This window comes from Myxine glutinosa, chromosome 1 (genome assembly GCF_964187855.1).
Source record: "Myxine glutinosa chromosome 1, kmMyxGlut1.1, whole genome shotgun sequence".
Classification (NCBI taxonomy): Eukaryota; Metazoa; Chordata; class Myxini; order Myxiniformes; family Myxinidae; genus Myxine; species Myxine glutinosa.
In genome coordinates this window covers 155,163,550-155,179,186 of record NC_136261.1, presented here as the reverse complement: position 1 = coordinate 155,179,186, position 15,637 = coordinate 155,163,550, and the positions used below count along the sequence as shown (strand labels likewise).

The 15,637-nt window shown below is 51.7% G+C and overlaps 1 long non-coding RNA gene across 1 annotated transcript; it reads right to left on the bottom strand.

Annotated features, from left to right (window-relative positions):
- Window positions 1-540: 540 nt before the first annotated feature.
- LOC144889756 (uncharacterized) lies at window positions 541-15,521 on the bottom strand. Its single transcript, XR_013622051.1, has 4 exons — window positions 15,325-15,521; window positions 5,689-5,804; window positions 2,189-2,260; window positions 541-1,929 (listed from the first exon to the last, which is right to left on the bottom strand). It is a non-coding gene; the product is annotated as an uncharacterized LOC144889756 (long non-coding RNA).
- Window positions 15,522-15,637: the final 116 nt, after the last annotated feature.

Here is a 15,637-nt window from a genome sequence, read left to right as displayed (position 1 = left end):
TTTATGAAGGACACATTCTGACACACACACACACACACACACACTTTGAGACCTGGTAGGTCTCCTTTCCATCTCCTGAAACCGACCCATATGTGGAGATAGCAGCCAATAACAACAACTTATACATACATACATGATATACGGACGGACACACGGACACACACACACACACACACACACACACACACACACACACACACACACACACGGAGGTGGATACTTTGAGATCTGGGAGGGCTCTGTTCCACCTTCTGAAACCCGCATATGGAGATAACAACCAACAGGAGGAGGAAACGATCACGACCAAAAGCACATCTCGGTTTCACTCAGGTATGCCACCTTGAAATTTCGACATTTTGGTTTCAATGAAAGGACATATTAAGGTAAGGGGATGCGTTCTGCTATTCCCTACTCCTTGCAACATAACATAGTCATAATTTTAAAGTAGAGTACAAGAATTCCAACGAATTGAGACCATAATCAGCATTGTTAGATCTATGTTTTCAAAATAAGAATGAAAAGCTGAAGCTTCTTCATATAAACAGATTCGAAATCCTTTATTATTATTTTTATTTGCTGTAATATCCAAGACAAGCCCGTAAGAGATTCCTTTTTCATATGTAGCATGCATTCATTTCAAAATTGCAATGTTATTGAGATAAGCACCCAATCGTATCATGATTTTCCACGTCGAAACAGGATTTGATGTTTCTCTCAAACCATCAAATTTCCTACGAATACAATAAAGCACAGGTATGTCACCCAGGCCCTTTTAAATGCACCGCTTTGCTTAGTGCGACCCTCATGATTTGTTTACGAGTTTTGGAATGACACGAAGTGATCAAATAATAATTTAAAAAATACAATAACAATAGTCACCAACGTCCATTGCTGTTGGGAATTTTAAACGATCATTTTTTTTTTCTTACAACCTCTTTAGGATCAAGGAAGCTCCATGTCAGAAAGCCATCCAAAACTGCTGCACTTCGAGGCTCAAACACAGGTATGCGTGCATGCACTGTCACCATTAAAAGAAAATGCACCCAATATTCCATACTACATTAAATTTTATATTCGGCTTTCGTTTGTTCACATTCAATGGTGAACCCCTCGCGAAAGCAAATATATATAAAAAAAAATAACCACCTTTAGAGGCCATTTTTCCCCGCAAAGCGGGGGTTGGCCTTTTTCGGGAACCGTGGTTTGTTGTTGTTTTTCGGTCCCCTATTTGAAGCAATGTTTTACGGCCGGATGCCCTTCCTGACGCCAACCCTTTTTGCCGCCTTTAACGACAAACAGGGAATTACCAGTGAACTGGTACTCAATTAGCCGACCTCGGAAGGATGACAGGCTGAGTCAACCCCCCTGGCGTTAATTCAGCGATCGACCGGGATTCGAACCCAGGATCTTTGGATCCTAAGCCGGCACCCTAGCCGCTAGCCCAACACCAGGGACAACAGGGACAACAGGGCGAGCCCAACAACATTCGCGAAAGCAAATGCACGTCATAATTCATAATATAGTTGTTCTCACCTTTGTACAGGGAATACATTTAAACCCTCGACCCAATCACCCTTTTCAACTGCAACATTGTGCCATCCATCGGCTAACAGGAATTGCCACCTTGTTCTGCTTCCTAACCGAAACCGAATGTAACGAAGCTCGACGTCCCACAACTTTCAACATCCACAAGCAAGCACTCGTGCTCCGTGTTTCATGGTAGAATGTAGCAAATGATTTTATTAGTGGCCTTTTCCTTTTGCAAGGCCAATATTTTGTACATTGGGAAAAGATAACACGAAGTCGGATTCACCAAAATACTCGGTCACATCAAGATGAGTATCGACCCAATGGGTTCGAAGAAAATGGGGTTATATGGGGGAACTTGATAGTCAGATCTCAAAAGATATAAAAAGTCACATGTTCACCCTGAAGAAAAGTGGGGGAAAGGGGCCGGGGGGGGGGGGGGGGGGGAAAGGAAGAAATCATTAGTGTTCAGTTTATCTAATGTTTCAAACATTTTCAATGTTTTGCTCCAGAACCTCGGGATGGAATCGCCATTCCGTTGGGATAAATTCGACTTTCATCGTTATGAATAAGAACTTAATCACCCCAACAAGTAATAAGTAATGTAAACCACCATTGAAATGTCATGCTGATCACATTGCAATTGTTTCCGCACGCTCACCGACAATACCCTTTACTTCCTGACAATGGGCACCTTCCGGAAGAACAAGCTTGAGCCTCGTTTTAGCTGTTTCTGCAATTAAAAGACAATTTGTTGAAATTGATGTCATGAAGTACGAGAATGTTTTGTTCAACACACTTTATATGTTGATGCTTTAACAACTTGTATTCACCATTTTTTACTGGATTATTACAATGCAACTGCAAGTATGTTTATTTGAAAGTAAATAAAAGCGCCGTTGCATTCCAAATGAACCACGTGTTTTTTTTTTTCTTTGTTTTTTTTTTGGATACTGAATCGAGGCTCGTGAAAGAGCTGACATTTACTTCACAAACAAATCAACCAGACAAACAAAATATATAAAAAGAGGGAGCGGAAGACAAGAGAAGGGGAAGCACGCAAACACTTGAGAGCACACAACATTTAAGAGCAGGGAGATGTGTGGGAGGGAGAGGGCTTGGGGGGAGGAGGCGTGGGAAGGGGGAGGGGGTGGGGTGGGAGAAGTATAAAACGCAAGGACACCAAGGACTTCCAGGACAGAAGTTGGTTGGTATTTCAAAAAAGTGGATTTGGGGTGAAATTAGCGGGGGTAGAAAAGATCAAGGTTTTGGATGAGGGAAGATAAGAGATGGTGGTGAACAGCTGTTTTAAAGACCTGGAGGGTGGAGTGGGATTGAAGAGAGTGAGGGAGTTTGCTCCAGAGGCGGGAGAAAAGAGGAATGAAGGAGTGAAGGTGAGCAGAGAGAGTTGATTTTGGCAGTTTAACCATAAGAGGGTTGCAGGCAGATCTTGTGCGACCTGTAGGAATATTTGCGGGACAGAGCCCAGAGAGAGCTTGGGGGGCAAGGCCAGAGAGGAGTCGGTAGAAGACGGAAAGACCACCAACCTGCCTGCGGTGAGTGAGTGAATGGCCCTTGGAGTTAGCTTCATCGCGGGAGATTCCAATGATTCTGAACGCTTTGGATTCAACAGCGTGAAGACGAGCTAGGTGTGAGGCAGGAGCACCAGCCCAGAGGGAAGAGCATTATTCCATTGAGCTGCGGATGAAAGCCTTGTATGTGGTGAGGAGCTCAGGTGTGCCAAGGAAGGACTTTGCACGACGGAGGATGCCCAGTCGGCGACTGGCTTTGGAGGCCAGATTTGAAATGTGGTTTTCCCAGGAAAGATCATGGCAGATAGTGAGACCCAAAAGCTTGAGTGACAGAACTTCTTGGAGAGGATTATTCAGATAGTGGATGGGAGGGTTGTCCAGTCGGTCTTTTCGGAGAGACATCGAAAGAGTGTGAGATTTGTCAGGATTGAAAGACATGTTCCACTTGTTTGCCCAGTCTGTGATTTTGTCCAGGTCTGCAGAGAGTGAGGAGGCTGCAGACTGCCGATCTGAGGGATGAGGAATGGAGCGACAGAGAGTAGAGTCATTAGCAAAGAGATAGAGATGATTTTCAAGAGAGTCAGATAGATCATTGATGAAGAACAGAAAAAGCACAGGGCCCAGAACACTGCCTTGGGGAACTCCAGCCTGAACAGGAAGAGGAGATGAGAGAAACCCATTTAGGGCCACACGTTGACTATGACTAGAGAGGAAGTCCGCCAGCCATGTGTGGAGATTTCCATGGATACCAAAGGAGGAGAGTTTGGTGAGCAGAGCGGGGTGCCAGACCGTATCGAAGGCACGTGATATGTCAAGGGAGACAGCTCTAATTTCCTGTTTGGCATTGAGGACCTCCATCCATTGTTGAGAAAGCAGAAGCAGCATGTCCAGAGTAGAGTGACCAGGTCTGAAACCAAATTGATGATCAGAGATCAAGCCATTGAAGAAGAGGAAAGATTTCATATCTGAAGCAATGATGGATTCCATGACTTTGCTGATAATTGGGAGAAGGCTGATTGGTCTGTAGTGGCTAGGATCTGTTTTTGCATCTTTTTTGTGCAAAGCGGTGATGTTGGCTGATTTACAAGCAGATGGAAGATGACCTTGAGCAAAAGAGAGGGTGAAGAGAACAGAGAGAGGGAGTGAAAGAGCGGAAGAACAGGATTTTAGGACCCGTGGGCTGATGCCGTCAGGTCCAGTTGCAGAATCAGAGTCAAGGTTTGACAGAAACTTTTCCACCTTGTCAGGAGGAAAGGACACAGAGTCCAGGAGCAGCTGGGTACGGTGGGTACAGAGAAGGATGGGTTTGGGACACAAGATTTAGAGGCAAACACAGAGTTGAGGCATTCAGCTTTTTCACGTGCGGAGTCAGCCGTGTAGCCGTTTGAGGTGAGGGTGGGGATGGAGGGGGAACAAACACCAGAAACAGATTTGACCAGACGCCACCAGGATTTGGAAGAGGGAGACAGATAAGAGAGTTCGGTCTTGAGAACGGAGAGATATTGTTTCCTGGCTCTCCTGAGGGTGGACACACACTTGTTTCGGGCTTTGTGAAAGGAAATGAGATTTCCTTCCGTTGGATTTGCTTTCCAGGAGACGAAAGCAAGTTGTTTCTGGGAAACAGCCTCACCACAAGATTCCGTGTACCATGGACGGGAGGAAGGGTATGACAACTGAAGACGAGATGGGATAAATCTGTGCATGAGAGAGAGCAATTTACTTTGGAAGAATTCCCAGGATGAGTTGATGTCAGAGGCGGTAGAGATGGGAGACCAGTCCAGATGATTTATGGCTGCTTGAGGACCGTGCCAGTTGGCCTGAGTGAAATGCCAGACTCGTCGACGCTGAGGAGGCTCTCTGAGAATGGTCAGAGAGATGTCCACTTTAACAAGCACATGATCAGATGAGCCTATTGGAGCAGAAGAAGAGCAGCAGACATTTTCAGGGAAGGTAGTCATAACCAAGTCCAGAAGAGAAGATGCTCCGTTGACTGAGATCCGGGTCGGGAAATTGACAGATTGTGTCAGTCCCAGTGAGTCGCAGAAGTCCTTTCCTGAAGAGCCATGGCTGGTGAGAGAGGTACCCACACCCAGCCAACTGGCATGGTGACAATTGAAATCACCACATATGAGGAAGAGAGAGTTGGGATGGGTAGATAGAAGTTGGTCCATATTATCAGACAGCGAGATGTTGATGGAGTCATCACTGTTTGGTGGACTGTACAACACACATATGAACAAAAGGTGGGAGCGAAGGGGCAGCCGTAGCCAAAGGTATTCCTGGGGGTGAGGTGGAGAAAGGGCAGTGCAGGGCGAGTGAGGAAGAGTTTTTTTTATAAAGATAGCAACCCCACCTCCAGGACGAGGCTCAGGTCTATCATACCGGAGGAGGGAGTAACCTGGGAGAGATACCAAGGAATCAGAGACATCAATTATTTTGAGTGTTTTAATAAATAATGGTTAAACCACACCAATGCAATTGTAGAACAAAACAATTGTATTAAGAACTCTCACATACACAATAATAACACTCTTCAAGATAAATTACAATGAGAATATCACTTGCATCAAATGAACAATACATATGATGGTACCATCATTCCCCAATGCTCTCAAAGCAATAAACTCACCACACGCCAAACGTGAGTGGAATGCAACATTCCCCAAAGTCCGTGCATGGATCCCCACGCTGCTTGAAGGTGCAGGTCGTGCAGAACGGCAAAACAACAGGCAAGTATCGGCGCGGCTGTGGATGAGGAGTTACGAGGTGAGAGGTTGATGCGGGAATCAAGCCGATATGTAAACCAACGGCAATCAACACAATGAGGTCGATATGGAAATCCCAAAGACAAAACAAGATGCACCAAGCGGACAGTCTCTTCGATAACAAAATGGCGTATCAGCCTGTAATGGAGGCACTTGATTTTTCTCCAACAATAACTCACACTTGGTAATAAAACCTGAGACGCAGGTTTAATTGCACTCGCAATATGTGACGATGTCGCAGGGCAATCCCTTTCATGGGAAGCCTCAACTCATTCGCGACCAATATCAAAAAAGTCCGCTTGCAGCCTCGATGCGACTTTACCGCTGTATCCCTCTCATGGCCGTCTCCTCCTCCACCTTCTCTTCTGAATCTTAACAACAATATCACCTGAAACTAAAAATCCTAACAGTATATAATAACAACAAAGGCGGAAGTAACGGATCTGTGACATTCCTTCTTTTTTTTTTGTATACAACATCAAGGCTCGTGTAAGAGCTAACATTAATGACAAAAAAAAAAAACCCCCAAAAAACCCGACATAAGACGAATTAAAGGGAGTGGGAGACAAGATGGGGAGAGTGGGGGAAGCACACAAGTACAACATTTGAGAGCAGGGATATCGGGAGATCTGTGGGAGGTAGAGAGCTTGGGGGGAGGAGGCGTGGGAAGGGGGTGGGAGGTGGGAGAGGTAAAAAAAACACATGGACAATGCTAGGACTTCCAGGAAAGAAGTCGGTATTTCAGAAAAGTGGATCTGGGGTGAATTAACAGGGGTAGAAAAGATCAAGGTTTTGGATGGGGGAAGATAGGAGATGGTGGTGAACAGCTGTTTTAAAGACCTGGAGGGATGAGTGGGATTGAAGAGAGTAAGGGAGTTTGTTCCAGAGGAGGGTGAAAAGAGGAATGAAAGAGTGAAGGTGAGCAGAGAGTCTTGATTTTGGCAGTTTCACCAGAAGAGGGTTGTAGGCAGATCTTGTGCGACCTGTAGGAGTACTTGGGGGACAGAGCACAGACAGGGCTGGGGGGGGGGGGGGGGGGCGGCTAGGCCAGAGAGGAGTCGGTAGAAGACAGAAAGACCACCAACCTGCCTGCGGTGAATGAGTGAGTGAAAGGCCCTCACAATCGTCTTTATCGCGGGAGATTCCAATGATTCTGAATGCTTTGGTTTCAACTGCGTGAAGCTGAGCGAGGTGTGAGGCAGGAGCACCAGCCCAGAGGGGAGAGCAGTATTCCATTGAGCTGCAGATGAAAGCCTTGTATGTGGTGAGGATCTCAGGTGTGCCAAGGAAGGACTTTGCACGACGGAGAATGCCCAGTCGGCGACTCGCTTTGGAGGCCAGTTTGGAAATTTGTTTTTTCCCAGGAAAGATCATGGCAGATTGTGAGACCCAAGAGATTGAGTGACAGAACTTCTTGGAGAGGATTGCTGAGAAAGTAGATGGGAGGGTTGTCCAGACGGTCTTTTCGAAGAGACATAGTGAGAGTGTGAGATTTTTCAGGATTGAAAGACATGTTCCACTTGTTTGACAAGTCTGTGATTTTGACCATGTCTGCAGAGAGTGAGGAGGCTGCGGACTGTCGATCTGAGGGATGAGGTATGGAGCGACAGAGAGTGGAGTCATCAGCAAAGAGATAGGATTTTCCAGAGAGTCGGAGAGATCATTGATGAAGACCAGAAAAAGCACAGGGCCCAGAACACTGCCTTGGGGAACTCCAGCCTGAACAGGAAGGGGAGATGAGAGAAATCCATTCAGGGCCACACGTTCACTACCAACAGAGAGGAAGTACACAAGCAATTGGTGGAGATTTCCATGGATACCATAGGAGGAGAGTTTGGTGAGCAGAGCCGGGTGCCAGACCGTATCGAAGGCACTTGATATATCAAGGGAGACAGCTCTAATTTCCTGTTTGACATTGAGGACCTCCATCCATTGTTGAGACAGCAGAAGCAGCAGGTCCAGAGTAGAGTGACCTGGTTTTTTTGTTTTTTTTTGTATACAAGATCGAGGCTCATGAAAGAGCTAACATTAATCACACAAAAAGTCAAACCGACACACAAAACACAAAAAATAAGTGGAGCGGTAGACAAGATGGGGAGAGAGGGGGAAGGACACAAACACAACATTTGAGAGCAGGGACATTGGGAGAAATGTGGGAAGGGGAGGGCTTGGGGGGAGGTGGGAGAGGTATAAAACGTATGAACACTGCACGGACTTCCAGGAAAGAAGTTGGAATTTAAAAAAAAAAAGAAAAAAAAAGTGTATCTGGGGTGAATTAGCGGGGGTAGAAAAGATCAAGGTTTTGGATGGGGGAAGATAAGAGATGGTGGTGAACAGCTGTTTTAAAGACCTGGAGGGAGGAGTGGGATTGAAGGGAGTGGGGGAGTTTGTTCAAGAGGCGGGAGAAAAGGGGAATGAAAGAGTGAAGGTGAGCAGAGAGCCGAGATTTTGGCAGTTTAACCATAAGAGGGTTGCAGGCAGATCTTGTGCGACCTGAAGGAATATTGTGGGAACAGAGCACAGAAAGAGCTGGGGGAGCAAGGCCGGAGAGGAGTCGGTAGAAGACAGAAAGACCACCAACCTGCCTGTGGTGAGTGAGTGAAAGGCCCTCGGAGTTAACTTCATCGCAGGAGATTCCAATGATTCTGAAAGCTTTGGTTTCAACAGCGTGAAGCCGAGCAAGGTGTGAGGCAGGAGCACCAGCCCAGAGGGGGGAGCAGTATTCCATTGAGCTGCGGATGAAAGCCTTGTATGTGGTGAGGAGCTCAGGTGTGCCGAGGAAGGACTTCGCACGACGTCGGATGCCCAGTCGGCGACTGGCTTTGGAGGCCAGCTTGGAAATGTGGTTTTCCCAAGAAAGATCATGGCAGATCATGAGACCCAAAAGCTTGTGCGACAGAACTTCTTGGAGAGGATCGTTGAGAAAGTAGATGGAAAGTAGACACTTTAGCGGTTGCCGAAGACGATAAGAAGAGGCCATTTCGTTGGGTACAAAAGGTTGTTTATTGTACAGAAATCTCCAGCAACTGCTAGCAAACGGAAGTCGTAACGTCTTATATAAAACCAAGAACCCTTTTCGGAGGGCGTGGCTCCAACAGCCGCGCGTGCGTCACGACGACACAACCAAAAGCCCGTGTGCGTGGGTTAGACCAAAGCAATCGTAATGGTAACCGTCACATGCGGATAAGCTAACCGCGACAAGTGAATAAGGTAACCGCGACATGTGAATAAGGTAACCACTACAACACACACTTAATTGAAATCTCAAAGAAAGCTTTGAGCTTGTGGCGGACACGAAAGCCCACTGGCGTGGTGACATCATTCCGCGCACCAAGTGGGCGGCGGCCACGCCCGAGGGGTAGGCGTGGCCTCAGGATATACACTGGGCACGCAGCCCGGAGCGCGCCAGTGCTACAGTGACCTCTTGTCAATAAAGACACTTTTGTTTAACCGCGTTGTCCGCTTCCTCCTTGGTAGCAAGTCGCGCGCGTAGCACCGCGCTTCATTGGTGAATCCGACATTTTGGTCAGCCGTCACTGACCACCCGAACCCGCCACAGCCATGGCAACCAACGCGGTAGCGATAAAGCTCCCCGAGTTCTGGGAAGCTCAGGCGGAGATCTGGTTCCTGCAGGCCGAAGCCCAGTTCAGGCTTCGACGCATCACGGCGGACGAGACACGCTACTGCCACGTGGTCGCCTCCCTCGGGGCCGGCGCGGCCGCCCGCGTCTTGTCGGTCCTGAGGAACCCACCGGCCCACGACAGGTACGAGGCGATCAAGCGTCTCCTCCTCGCCACGTTCGGCCTCACGGTGGACGCACGGGCCGATCGCCTCTTGGACCTCCCCGAGCTCGGTGACACGCGACCGTCGGTCCGAATGGACCATATGCTGTCGCTCATGGGTGACGAAACCCCGAACGCTCTATTCCGGGCGTTATTTCGACGCCAGCTGCCGGCACGAGTCCCCCTCGCGTTGGCCGGTTCCGCGACAACGGAACCCCGTGCGTTCGCGGCCGAGGCCGACAAGTTCTACACGGCTTTGTACATGCAGGCGAGTTTCGGTGCGGCCGTAGCGGCTCCCGAGCCCGAACCTACTGCGGGTGCCCACCCCTGCTCCCAGGGGCGCCTCGTGGCGGCCGCCACGCCCCGCCCACCACCACCGTGGAAACCGCGGCCTCCGGCTTCGCCGCAAACCTGGTGCCATTTCCACGCTAGGTTCGGCCACGAGGCTCGGCAATGTCGCCCGCCGTGCTCATTCGGCAGGTCGGGAAATGCCCGGGCCGGCCCTCGGTAGTGGCACTGAGCGCCGGCCGATTAAACAGCCTCCTATACATAACGGACACCTTATCCGGGCGCCGTTACCTGTGCGACATGGGAGCGCAGGTGAGTGTCGTTCCCGCCGGTACGTCCGACAAGCAGTCTGCGGGCCGGGGCCCCGCGCTGCTTGCTGCCAACGGTACGCCCATTCGCACGTACAGAAAACGCTGCCTTTCTCTGCGGTTCGGAGGGCAGGTTTTCCGATGGTCCTTCATCACTGCCGACGTGCCTATGGCACTGCTCGGCGCGGACTTCCTCTGTGCCAATGGCCTGTTGGTCGACGTCAAGCACAGAAGGCTTGTCCAGGCTGAGACGTTCAGCTCGCTCGCTTGCGCGTTGCCCGCCTCGTTGAGCAGCTCACGGAGCGGCTCATCGAGCGGCTCGCTGAGCGGCTTGCTGAGCGGTTCGGTTCCGGCCAGGTTCATCTGCACGCTTCCGGCAGCGGACGAATTCACCCGCCTCCTCGCCCGTTTCCCCGCCCTCACGAGGCCCACCTTCTCGGCGGGGACCGTCAAGCACGGGGTGGAACACCACATCCCCACCGCCGGGCCACCGGTCTACGCCCGGGCACGCCGCCTCGAGCCGACGAAGCTCGCGGTAGCTAAAGCGGAGTTTGCTACGCTGGAGCGGCTCAGCATCGTGCGGCGCTCCTAGAGTGCTTGGGCGTCGCCGCTCCACATCGTGCCCAAGCCCGGTGGGGGATGGCGACTGTGCGGGGACTACCGCCGTCTCAACGACGCCACCACCCCCGACCGCTACCCCGTCCCCCATATTCAGGACTTTTCCGCCCGCTTGGCGAATGTCCTTCTTCTCGAAGGTGGACCTCATACGCGGTTACCACCAGGTCCCCGTCAGGCCGGAGGACATCCCGAAGACGGCTGTCATCACGCAGTTCGGTCTTTTCGAATTTCTTCGGATGCCCTTCGGTTTGAAGAATGCGGCTCAGGCATTCCAGCGCCTCATGGACAGCGTCTTGCGCGACTTGGATTTCGTCTACGTCTATCTGGATGACATCCTCGTCGCAAGCGCGCCCCACGAAGAGCACCTACACCATCTCCGCACGCTCTTCGAACGTCTGGGCCAGCACGGCCTGATCGTGAACCCCGCCAAGTGCCGGTTCGGTGTCGCCGAAATTGACTTTTTGGGGCACCGCATCACCAGGCACGGGGCCATCCCCCTACCGGCCAAGGTGGAGGCGGTGAAGGGGTTTCCGCACCCCCGCACGATCAGGGGGCTCCAGGAGTTCCTGGGCATGGTAAACTTTTACCACCGTTTCCTGCCCCGCATCGCCCAGCTCCTGCGCCCCTTGCACGAGGCCCTCCGGGGGAAGCCGGGCAAAGGTGACGTCACCTGCACCGAGCAGATGGACGCGGCGTTCGTGGGCGCGAAGCTCGCCTTGGCTAACGCCACCATGCTCGCGCACCCGGCGCCTGATGCACCGATCGCCCTCACCACCAACGCCTCGGACTACGCGGTGGGCGCGGTGCATGAGCAATGGGTGCGTGGAGCTTGGCAACCGCTGGCGTTCTTCAGCCGGTAGCTTCGCCCGCCCGAACGCCGGTACAGTACCTTCGACCGCGAGTTGCTCGGGCTCCACCTGGTGGTCAGGCACTTCCGCCATCTGCTCGAGGGCCGTGCGTTCACGGCCTTCGTCGACCACAAGGCACTGGTGTTCGCGATGGGCAAGGTCGCCGAGCCGTGGTCGGCCCGGCAGCAGCGTCACCTCTCGGCCATGTCTGAATACACGACGGACATCCGGCACGTCGCGGGGAAGGACAACCCGGTGGCGGATTGCCTTTCCCGGTCCGTCGCCCACGCGGTCCACCTCGGCATCGACTATGCCCGGATGGCGGCGGACCAGGCCGCCGACCCCGACGTCCAGGCCTTGCGGACCGCCGTTACGGGCCTCCGCGTCACCGAGGTGCCGTTGAACGGCGCGGGCACGGCCCTTTGGTGCGACGTCTCCCTCGGGCGGCCTCGCCCCATCGTGCCCACGGGCTGGCAGCGCCGGATTTTCGACTCCATCCACGGCCTGTCCCACCCGGGCACGAGGGCCTCCCAGAGGTTGATCGCCGACAAGTTTGTCTGGCATGGCCTCCGGAAGGCCGTCCGCGGCTGGGCCAGGACGTGCCTTGCGTACCAGCGCGCGAAGGTGCACCGACACACCCAGGCCCCATTGGCCCCGTTTGCGGTGCCGGAACGTCGGTTTGACCACGTTCACGTGGACCTGGTGGGACCTCTGCCCCCCTCGCGGGGTTTCACCCACGTCCTGAACATGATGGACCGAACCACCCGGTGGCCGGAGGCCGTGCCTTTGGCGTCAACGACGGCGGCGGATGTCGCGCAGGCGTTCATCGCCACCTGGGTCGCCCGGTTCGGCGCCCCCTCGGACATCTCATCCGACCGCGGCCCCCAGTTCACCTCGGAGCTCTGGGGGGGGCGGTCGCGCGGGGGCTCGGGGTCCAGCTGCACCGCACCACGGCCTACCACCCCCAGGCTAACGGCCTGTGCGAGCGGTTCCACCGCTCGTTGAAGGCCGCGCTCCGGGCCACCCTCCGCGACGGCGGCTGGGTCGACAGGCTCCCCTGGGTCCTGCTGGGCCTCCGGACGGCGCCCAAGGAGGACCTGCGCGCACCCGCGGCGGAGTTGGTCTTTGGACAACTGCTGCGGGTGCCGGGCGAGTTCCTCCCCGACCCCACGGCACCTTGGTCCGTGGCGCAGGAGCGCTCCGCGCTGCAGGAGACCGCCCGGATGTTCGCCCCGGTGCCGACGGCGCACCACAGGCACCCACCCACGCACGTCGCCCCGGAGCTTCGCACCGCGGAGTATGTCTTCGTCCGGCACGACGCCTACCGGACACCACTGCGGCCCCCGTACGACGGGCCTTTCCGCGTGCTGGAGCCCGGGGTGAAATACTTCACCTTGGACATCGGCGGTACTCCCGACCGCGTCTCGGTGGATCGACTCAAGCTGGCCCACCTCGACGTGGACCACTCACCGCCGGTGGCTCCGCCCCCCGCGTCGGGGCCGCCCCCCGGCGGGCGGACCCCCGGCACCACCCAGCACCGCCTACACGCCGCCCCCCGGTCCGGCACCCATCCCGGGTACAGCCGGGGGCATCCCAGCTGGCATCCCTGCTCCCCGGACGCCGCCGGTCGCCAGAGGGCGCTTCGGCCGGGTCATCCGTTTGCCCTGCAAACTGGCCCTCCAGGTGCGCGGGAATTCTGGGGGGGGGGGGGGGGGCGCGTGTGGCGGACACGAAAGCCCACTGGCGTGGTGACATCATTCCACGCACCAAGTGGGCGGCGGCCACGCCCGAGGGGTAGGCGTGGCCTCAGGATATACACTGGGCGCGCAGCCTGGAGCGCGCCAGTGCTACAGTGACATCTTGTCAATAAAGACACTTTTGTTTAACCGCGTTGTCCGCTACCTCCTTGGTAGCAAGTCGCGCGCGTAGCACCGCGCTTCACGCTCAGATTTTGATGCGGTCAATGCACCTTCGTTAGGTAACAGATATGAAGGTTGCGGCCAAGTTTCACAAACACGTTTGTGTAGTTTCGAAGAGAGCAAATACCTACTTTGGGGGATCAAACCCTTCACCCACCCCTTCCCCGTCTACATAGACGTCCTCAATGAGCGCAGATTTTGAATTTGTTTTGAAATTGGTCGATGTACATTCCAAGTTTCAGCTGGTTTCAATGTATACTCCTTTGAGATATGAGCGCCAACACATTTTGGGCATTTGGACGGACGGACAGACACCAACGTGATTTCGAGGGTTTTCTCAATGAAATTCAAAAATGCGGAAATAGACGTTGCTGAAATTTGAAACATATTACTTCAATGTCCAAAGCTTTTACTTCTGAAATTTTCAGCCGATTTCGTCCAGTAGAAGCCGAGAAACTTATTTTCAGTCCCCACGTAAAAGCTCCATACAGAGACACGATCCCTTATATAAAGGGTAACGGATATGGGCGCTTGGCGATCATGACCACTCCATCCTGCACCAAGCACCAAATTAACCAAGTACCATCCATAGTGCAGACCGGAAGATCGACAGGACAACCTTCACTTCCATAGACAATATGATGATATTTCAGCCTTCGCGAAGAGTAGACGAGTTATACCTATTTTTGGGGGTCCAAACCCTGAACAAATTGCATATTCCACTTATTACCTACAGGGGGCACTGCATCACTTCAAGCAAACAAGACGGTATTCATAGAATACTTACCCTGCGCAGTCAACTTATTGTGAGCCAACTCTTCTGTTTCTGAACATTTAAAAAAATCCAATATGGCTGCCAGACCACGTGAGCGATGACATCATAAATTTATATTCTCTAATATAATTGTTGCATAGATCATGCTCAATACATTTCAAACTGATCATAACTAAGCGTTGTCCCTGTCAAATGATGACGTCGTCATAATTATGGCACCAATGACGTCATCGTTAACAGCACCTATTCCCCATATGGAGTTCTATACAATGAGCCATGTTTCAATTTTTTCCTTGCAGTGGTTTTGGAGATATAGAGGTGCAACATTTTTCAGTTTTTCCAAGATGGCGCCTGTACCACATGACCGATGACGTCATGATTATCATTAAAATATTCTAAAGGAGGAGGAGCTCCGATGGTGAAAAGTTCGTGTCCATCAGACCAACAGTTGCTGAAATTTTAAAAATAATGATTGGATGGATAAGTGTTGTATTTGTCGAATTCTGACGTCATAACGAAGGCACCGATGACATCATCATTAACATATCTTATTCCCCATGGGGAGTAGTTAACAATGAGCCAGGTCTCAATTTTTTCCATGCAGTTGTTTCAGAGATTGAGGTGTGAAGTTTTTCCAAGATGGTGCCTGTACCACGTGAACTATGACGTCATAATCATTTAAAAATTCTCCAGGCGGAGGTGCTTCTATGGTAAAATTTCATGTCAATCGGATCAACGGTTGCTGAGAAAATGAATTTTTAAAATCCAGACGACACATTTATGCAGGAGATGCTTAACCACGCTTTTCGCTTCGCAAGCGCAGGGTAATGATGCAACCAGAAGCTACAGGCTGCACACGACATGGCGGTGCAGGGGTGACTAGGTTTAAATGCCAATTAGATTGGTACCAAGATAATCTAGATTCGAGATCTATTGAAGATAGAGGGGTGTGGAGATATTACCAGAACTTCAAAGTAGCTTGTGTGTATCGATGATGGTTTCTGGGGTTGGGTGCAGCGCAGGCATGATGGGCCAAATGGTCTCTTCTCTTCTGCGTCAAAGTTCCTTGTGCGCATTAAAAAAAAAGAGATCATTAACCTATCGTCTGATCACGTGGTAAATGTGATCACTAACTTTCCCACAAGCGATTTGCTGAACCAATGAAATATAATTTTGTGAGGAAACATAATTTCCTTTTGCAATTTGTACGACCAATCATCCGCAATTAAATATAGTTTTAATTTTATTTTTGTAATTATTATGTTTGTAAGTCCG